Genomic DNA, 8,512 nt, shown 5'->3' with positions numbered 1-8,512 from the left:
AAACTAAAACTTACCCTAGAAAATAAAAAATAAAAACTCCAAAATAACTTCTATTCTTGTTTTTCTCTCGACAGTAATTCTATTCTTGTTTCTCTCAAATGTAACTATCAAACTAAAACTTACACTAGAAAATAAAAAATAAAAACTCCAAAATAACTTCTATTCTTGTTTTTCTCTCGACAGTAATTCTATTCTTGTTTCTTAACTATCAAACTAAAACTTACACTAGAAAATAAAAAATAAAAACTCCAAAATAATTTCTATTCTTGTTTCTTCTCTCTACACAGTAATTCTATTCTTTTTTCTTGTAATTAACTTCTAGAAAATAAAAGTAACTTTTATTCTTTTTTCTTGTCTCTATAGTAATTCTATTATTTTTTCTTCTCTGTACAGTAATTAACTTCTATTCTTTAGTTAACTTTTATTCTTTAAATAACTTCTATTCTCTTTTCTTCTCTCTACAGTAATTATCGCAAACCCTATGTAAATAATTTAACAGCGGTCTAGATCTAAAAGATTTAAAAGATATAATAATAATTGCTCATAGATTTCGTTAACAAAGAAAATAAATGAAATAATGATGATACATTCCATAAAAAACTTAATATATAATAATTAATAATGGCATTTGGTCTAGTGGTTTGATTCTTGCTTGGGGTGCAAGAGGTCTCTAGTTTGATTCTCAAAATGCCCCTCCAAGAGAAAAAAAAACTAAAAAAATAAAATAGTTATCAATTGGGCCTAACCCCCCAAAGGAATGTGGTGCAATGCACCTTCAACTTCTATAAATTTTTCATATATTGAGGCACGGAAAATATATAGACTAGCAACTAAGAATTATAACTCTACTACAAAGGCATTTGGTCTAAGTGGTATGATTATCGTTTTGGGTGTGAGAGGTCTCAAGTTCGATTCTCAAAATGCCCCCAACAATATTATATCCAAATGAATTATGCAAGATACTATGATTTAAAATGTGGTTTTTAAACATTGAACAAGAAGATGAGAATACAGAATCTTCAAAAAGTTCTAGAAACTTTTCATTATGTTGTCTGCTATCGTCAAATAGATCATCTGTTGTCACAATTCTTTTAAGGAAGATGCGCCCAAATAACCGATAAAGAAGTTTCAGAGAGCCATAGGTTCGAATCCTATCACCTTGATGTTGTATTCTCGGGGGCCAAAGTGCAAACCCCGTAGTCTATTCGTGGCCAGGAAGGCAGGCATGTTGTCCGCTGTCGTCACATAGGTCATCTGTCGTCACAATCCTTTTAAGAAAGATGCGCCCAAATAACCGATGAAGAAGTTTCAGAGAGCCATAGGTTCGAGATGAAGAAGTTTCAGAGAGCCATAGGTTCGAATCCTGTCACCTTGATGTGGTATTCTCAGGGGCCGAAGTGCAAATCCCCGTAGTCTATCCATGGTCAGGAAAGCAGGCATGTTGTCCGCTGTTGTCACATTAGGTCATCTGTCGTCACAATCTATTTAAGAAAGATGCGCCCAAATAACCAATGAAGAAGTTTCAGAGAGCCATAGGTTCGAATCCTGTCACCTTGATGTGGTATTCTAAGGGGCCGAAGTGCAAATCCCCAAAGCCTATCCGTGGTCAGGAAGGCAGGCGAACCACGCACACTGAAAAAAAAAAATCTCCTTTTCTATCACACGTAGAATTGTCATTCTTTTGTCTTTTGAAACCCCTTACCTTATCAGTCATTAGGCAGGTTTTTGGTATCATATATCAAGATAATTATTATGAAAAATCTATTCCACTAGTGTGACTTAGATACCCTTTCTTTGTGGTATCAGCCATGCTATTTGAATAGCCTGAAGTCATCATAGCCTCTCCACCGGTTCCGAAGACTCCTTCGGCATCAATGTGCTCCAATGAAAGAGATGAGACCCTTTCCTGAACCAGAACCGGGCATAAAACGCCGAGGAGAAAGTCGAAAGCGAGCTCTTTTCGCGTATACGCAATCTCGAAACCCAATTAGCTCACGGACTGTCTCCTCAACCCTGGCGAGTATGAGTGCTTGGTAAGAGAGAATGTCGAATGAGAAAGACATTCGATTACGGCAACATTCGCAACTACCAAAGTGCACTAAACCTAGTAGAGATCTTCGACCTAACGACAATGGAACTTCAAGCCCATTTAATCAATCCGCTTTGTACCTTATTGTTGACCGAATCGGATGCACGCCAGGCCTAAATTCTCTCTCAGTCACCCGGAGACGAAAGGAAGATCAAATCCGAAGTTTACGAATCGAAGAGAAAGTGGATCTGAGTTCTACATGCTTTCATTTTAAAAAGCTTCGCTTGCCTACGGTACTTTATTCAGGATGTGCAACAATACGGTCATCTCTCAGCCGTGTGTAGAGAATTCCTTGATCATTTCCTTGGCGGATAGCACAAATGAAATCGCTTCCGTGACCGCCATTCTTATGAGTCCATTCTTGTCTTGTTGGTTTGTTGTACTATTCTATACCTCTCTCGATTGATAGAAATACGTTCGGGAGCTGGGAGGGCCTATCGTGAGGGAACTTTCCTTTTCACGGTAGGCAAAGGTAAAGCGGGAGCTGCATATGTCCACGGTGATCAAGGCAGAGCGACTCCTTCTTTAAAAGATGTTGGTTTTATCGAAACTGTTAGATCAGCTTTCGTTAAAGAAAAAATAGGAGCTCTTGGTTTGGCCGATGTCGATTCGTATGGCAATGTGGACTCGACTCAGGATGAGGATTTCGCTTTTCATACTGCTACTATGAGCCGAAAGAGCTGGTAAGCTATCTCGCTAAACAAAAGGAAAAAGCACGTACGCGTTGACCTTGTTACAAGGGGCGGGGGCCAGCCAAAGAAGGTCAGTCGGACTAGGTTAGGACCCTTGATCCGGTTCAGCTAGGTTCTTCCATGCAAGAATGTATGCGTATCGGTATCCTCTTTAGGACTGGTTGCTTCCTCTTTTTGTTTATACGTTTGGAGAAACCTGCTAAGCCCGCCTTTCTTATCAGGTGTGATTCAATCTTTCAGCTCAAACTTTCCTATCGTCCGACGGAAAAGGTAGGAGTACGACTACCTTTTCCTTTTCTTTCCCGAGCCAAGGGATCATTCAGTTTCTACCAAAAAGTTCACTATCTATTAGTTGCCGTAATCGAATGTATTTCTCATTTCACGTTAGCTCCTCCAAGAGTTTCCTGGTCCGTAGTAGACGAAACCTTGGACTTCTATCGGACTTATAGCATTGCCTGGTGAGCTCGCCGTTGAGGGTTGGCCTTACAGGAGATCGAGCAGCCTTTCTTTCCCTACCTGGTATGCTTTCCCGCTTATTGTGCAACTAGCCAACTAGCCAAAGAGAGAGGGAGAGGGATCATGTCAATCAATTTGTATGTGCATTTTGTCCGTCCTGTACTTGCCTGCTTAGCTTTCTTAGCCAACATCTCCGGTTTCTCCCGAACCAAGAGGTCCTGCTTATCCATACCCAAAAGTCACACTTTCAGCCGAAAGACTGATTTTTTTCATAAAGTCGGTTCATAGATCAAGAAAGAATGAAGCTGCTTACAGGGACGGTTATGCGATACGTCTTTTCATACTCGCCTTTTCTTTAACCCTACTATCAACCTAGCCATTCTCGCTTGTTGCTTTAAGGGGTCTCCCCACTGTAGATTACTCGGATTGGTTCTCGCGTCCCTGTGCCAAAAAGGATGGGCGAGTTTGGTTTGAATGTTCATCGATTGGGTGGATCCATATGCTCCGGGGGGGGGGGGGAGACGAGGTGTAGCGCAGTCTAGTCAGCGCATCTGTTTTGGGTATGTTGTCCGCTAAAGGTTTTAGGAAAGGGGGTACAAATTTTCTACATAGGTCATCTGTGGTCACAATCCTTTTAAGGAAGATGCTCCCAAATAATCGGTGAACAATAGCCTTTAAAGAAGTTTCAGAGAGCAAGAAGAGGCAGAAAAGAGAATAGGAGTGAGTCGTGCAAGGAAGAAGGAACTAGTAGGTTAAATTTGGGTTCGTTTGAACTAAAAAACGAACAAAAGTTTTTCAAACGAACTCAAATTTAAGACTCACTAGCCCAAAGTCCATATGTGGTAAAAAAAAAAAAAAACCCTTCGTTGCCCAACCGTTATTCGCAGTCTGCATCCAACCATTTCTTTTTCAACCTACACGTATGCTCCAGGCCAAACTCACGTAACTAGTCAGAAGATGCGGCCCACAACTGAACGGAAGACAAGTGTCACAATCGCACTCTTGCAGTAGTGAGACAATGATTATGTGACATTTGTTCTAATCCAATGAACAAGTCAACCATGCAAAATTTAGACTAAACGAACAATAGCAGTGTATGCTCGAATCACGTTTAGAAGAAATATTTTAGAAAACTTGAGCGAGGAAATACATTAAAAACAATTTCAAATAAAGCAATGTTATAAACTAAAAGTGAAGAAACAACAACTGGTCACGTTCTCCTATAGTACATTTTGGGACATTTTAGTCCTGATGGGTGTAGATATGATTTTGAGGACTAATCATACACCCCGTATTGGCACAACAATAATAGTAAAGGCCTATCTAAGATGAAAGCAAGTAAAACGTGTTTGGAATGAGCATGCCACCATGAACCACAAATCGTTTACAGGAATAGCTGAGACATCTAACATGCAGCCACAGGCAACATGCCTCGGCCAATCATGACCGCGACATCTGCCCTTACACAATTTGTCAATATCTCTATCAACCGGCTCTTCATAAACTCAACGTTGTAGGATGAGGCTGACTTTAGGTCTCGCGACGCGCTTCTAGCTGATCTCAGTATTGAGGAGTCTTTTCCAACCTACTAGGAGCTATTGAAAATCACTTCTCGGTTTGTTAACTCTTCAAGTCTTCTCTGTTGGTGTCTTTCCTACTTTTTTCGCTTGAAACAATTTCTTCTTTGCATGACGTCATACCACCTGCTTTTACTTGATGTTTTCTTGGTCGGAATAATAACATTTCAAGTTACTTACGTGGACAACAGGGTTAGTCTGTATCCATAGGAGCAATTGGATCCTATATGATGTCTTCCTAATCTTGTGGATAACTTCGACTAGTCCATAGAATTTTCGCACCAGTCTTTGGTTCTTGTTGCTTTGAACTCAAAGTTGATCTAACCTTAACTTATCATAACTCTCTATTTGCTTTGAAATTATCGTGGTCGACCCTTCTCTTCATCCGTCTGGATGGTATTTTTGCGTGAACATGTGTTGCTTTAGTGGTTTGTTTTTGTCTCCCTTCTTCAGTAGAGGTGTTGGCTTGGTGTCTTTGCCAAGCATTTGAGTGATCAGTGACAAGAGCCTTTGGAGGTCAAATAAACCCGACTGTGAACATGCCATTTTTCTATTTGTAGAATTCAACTAGCTCAGGCTGAGCCGCATGACATCTATTTGTGGTACGCGACATAAAACTAATCTTGTGATTTATCTCTCTTGGTGGGGTTAAGCCCAATATCTGACCTTCTTGTTTTGGGTCGTGGTATTCATGTAGTGGCAAAAAAGTTTTTGTTGAGGTTGGCACACTTGAGCTCCCCCTTTTCAAATACAACAATGGCAGCAAGTGTAGATTCATCATGCCTAAGATTCTTTCTCAATTGTACTATCGTCATCATTTTCACCCCTCTTGGTTGATGGATGTTTGTCTGAATGATCGTTGGGTTAGACTCCGTTACTACTATGCATTTTGCTAGGGGCATGTAAATGACTTTGTGTTCTAGCAGGATGTCAATCCCTGACTATTTGGGCTCTAGAATGTTGGATATGAAGGCTGACTATTTATAGTAAAAATCTGATAGAGATATATATACTAAATAATTATATATAGTAGGTGGTTACATATAGTGAAGTTATATATAATAAACTGAAATCATATGTATACCCATTGTCAGTGCTTCCTAAATGTACATTTCTCATTCTCCATATCCTCTCTTTGCATACCTGAAGTCATTAATACAAAACCATTAGTCAATATTTCTTCTTACATATTCTCTATCATGTTTTTTGTGTTCATTTAGATCAAGTGTGTGCGTTGTTGTGTTATTCTAATAACTGGTATCAGAGCGAGGAGAGATTCACCACGATCTGTGAAGATGGAAAGTTCAAAGACTGGAATTGAAAAGTTTGATGGATTCGATATCAGTTTCTAGAAGATGCAGATTGAAGATTATCTATACGAGAAAGATATTCAGGAACCCATTTTGGGGGTGAAGCTGGATACCATGACCACGGAGGAGTGGAAGCTCAAGGATTGTCACGCCGTAGGGTTAATCTGGTTGACGCTGCCAGGGAACCAAAGAAAGTGCGATTGGAAATGGTCCATACAGACGTTTAGGGACCATCTCCAGTTTCTTCATTTCTGGTACCAAAATTTCATGGATTAGAGGTCTCGCACTGTGCAACGACAACTCTCTGTTTTCCTAAGGCTAGTCAGATATCTCATGACCACTCTTTTCCTCCTCACCATATCTAGACACTATAACGTTGATCCAGTATTGTCTTATATAGTTAACGTTCACTCTTTAACGTCCAAGGACATTTTATAACTACCACGAAAATCAAAACATACAATAAATTCATACAAGTTTTACAATATATCATATACTACAAAATAGGGTTAGACTGCTTACTTGGTCACGGAGAGACGTGTCATCGAGCTGAGTCATAGAGATATACGACTCTTTATCCTAAGAAAAAATCTATATAATTTAAAATCTAGCTGCTCTGATACCAATCTGTCACAACCCAAATTTCAAGGGTTCAAAACTCAAATAGAAACTAAAATTGAGAGTGAAAACAAATAAAAATAAAAGTAAATTAATATAAAATAAGAAAATGTTGTAAAATTAAAATGAGATTGAGAAAAAAACACAACATTAAATATAAAATTAAATTAAATTATAAGACGGTGTTGTTCAAATTTATCCTAAAAAAATAAATAAATAAAAAGTGTTTCGGATACAATTACAAAAAAAAAAAAAAAAAAACAAAAAAACTCAAACACAAAGACAGACTAACGCTACATAACAACCCCATCTGTGAGTGCACAACCTTTGAAGGCTCCCTCATCTCAACGGTAAGTTCTATTACGAACCCATCCAAAATAATCACACCTGTGACCGCATCTCCTGACTTTAAACTGCTAGTCTAAACATGGTTTCGTCACGAAAGCTTTAAAGATAAATCTATCTTTACAAAAATATTTTTCTCTTAATTTATAATTAGTCATAAAAAGAAATAATTAGGTATAAATTTTATCTAGAATTCAAAACTTTCAAATCCTACCGTTCCTTAACCAGATTCAAATCCAGATTCTAGAACTCCTAGTACCATATATAAAGTTGGTATCCTCTAATAAAACAGGAATTTCTCTTAAGATCATTAAATTCTTATAGACTCCAGGCTCAATATCATTAATACAATTATGTTTTATCTTGAACACGCCAAACATGAAACTAAAGTGCGTTCAATTTAACTCCATTTTATTGCCATCTTGAATGATGTGTAGGGTATATTCTTGATTTACCTTAAAGTTCTTGTTACATGACAGTTCATATTAGTTAAGCTTTTTGCAAAATCACAAGTTAAAAGACAACAACGATGAACCTAGGTCTATTAGTCAATTCAAAGACAATTTCTTTCTCCATCTTATCGATAATAATAGTTCAACTAAATCCATATTATGCAAAGAAACAAGTTTACGACTCATAAAAACAACTACCTAAATATGTCCTAAAAATTTGAAAACATAAGTTGTAGTTGATAATTACACAAAAATTTCCGTAAATCCATGAATTCGTGTCCAATTAGTCAATCCTAAAGATTGTAACTAGCATATAGTAAATGAAGCTCCACATGAAGTAATTTAAAGTTCCCCTTACCTAACTAAAGTTTATCTCATCTTTAATGAAGCATGAATTGCACTGAAGTTCATGAAATGCTTATAGACTCCAACTCTGAGTACTATTAATGCAATTATGTTTCATATGAGTTTGTCATAAATGAAACTAAGGTGCATTCAATACAACTTTATTTTCTTGTCATACGAGGCAAAATAGAAAAATTAAATCAAACAAACTGATGAACTGAACCGAATCAATCCAACCAAAATTGATTAGTTTGTTTCTTTTGTTGGGTTGTTGGTTTATTTGATAACCCTTGTATATTATAACAATTCAACTTTTTGTTTTATAGCCCTCCAACTACTAAGAGAAAAATATATTTGACTAGAAGCTAAAAATATTGGGTGTATAAGAAAAGGCATTTGGCTTAGTGGTATGATTCTCACTTGGGGTGTAAGAGGTTTTTAAGTTCAATTCTTGAAATACCCCTATGTCTAAGTCTTTTCTTATCTAAGGACTTCATATTTAAAATCAGCCTAACTTCATATTCGACATTTTATACTTACCATCACGCTCTTAATACTCATAGTCTTTCTTAATACCTTGGCCTAAGGCTTCATACATACTTTAGTCTAGTGGTATGAATACCTAGGC

At 37.5% G+C, this 8,512-nt stretch overlaps 1 long non-coding RNA gene across 1 annotated transcript; it reads left to right on the top strand.

Moving 5' to 3' along the window:
- The first annotated feature begins 4,157 nt into the window (after nucleotides 1–4,157).
- Nucleotides 4,158–6,537, top strand: LOC111785764. Its single transcript, XR_002813697.1, has 2 exons — nucleotides 4,158–5,416; nucleotides 5,512–6,537. It is a non-coding gene; the product is annotated as an uncharacterized LOC111785764 (long non-coding RNA).
- Nucleotides 6,538–8,512: the final 1,975 nt, after the last annotated feature.

The sequence above is a fragment of the Cucurbita pepo genome, unplaced genomic scaffold (assembly GCF_002806865.2).
Source record: "Cucurbita pepo subsp. pepo cultivar mu-cu-16 unplaced genomic scaffold, ASM280686v2 Cp4.1_scaffold000718, whole genome shotgun sequence".
Taxonomy (NCBI): Eukaryota; Viridiplantae; Streptophyta; class Magnoliopsida; order Cucurbitales; family Cucurbitaceae; genus Cucurbita; species Cucurbita pepo.
This window is presented reverse-complemented; position numbering and strand designations above follow the sequence as displayed.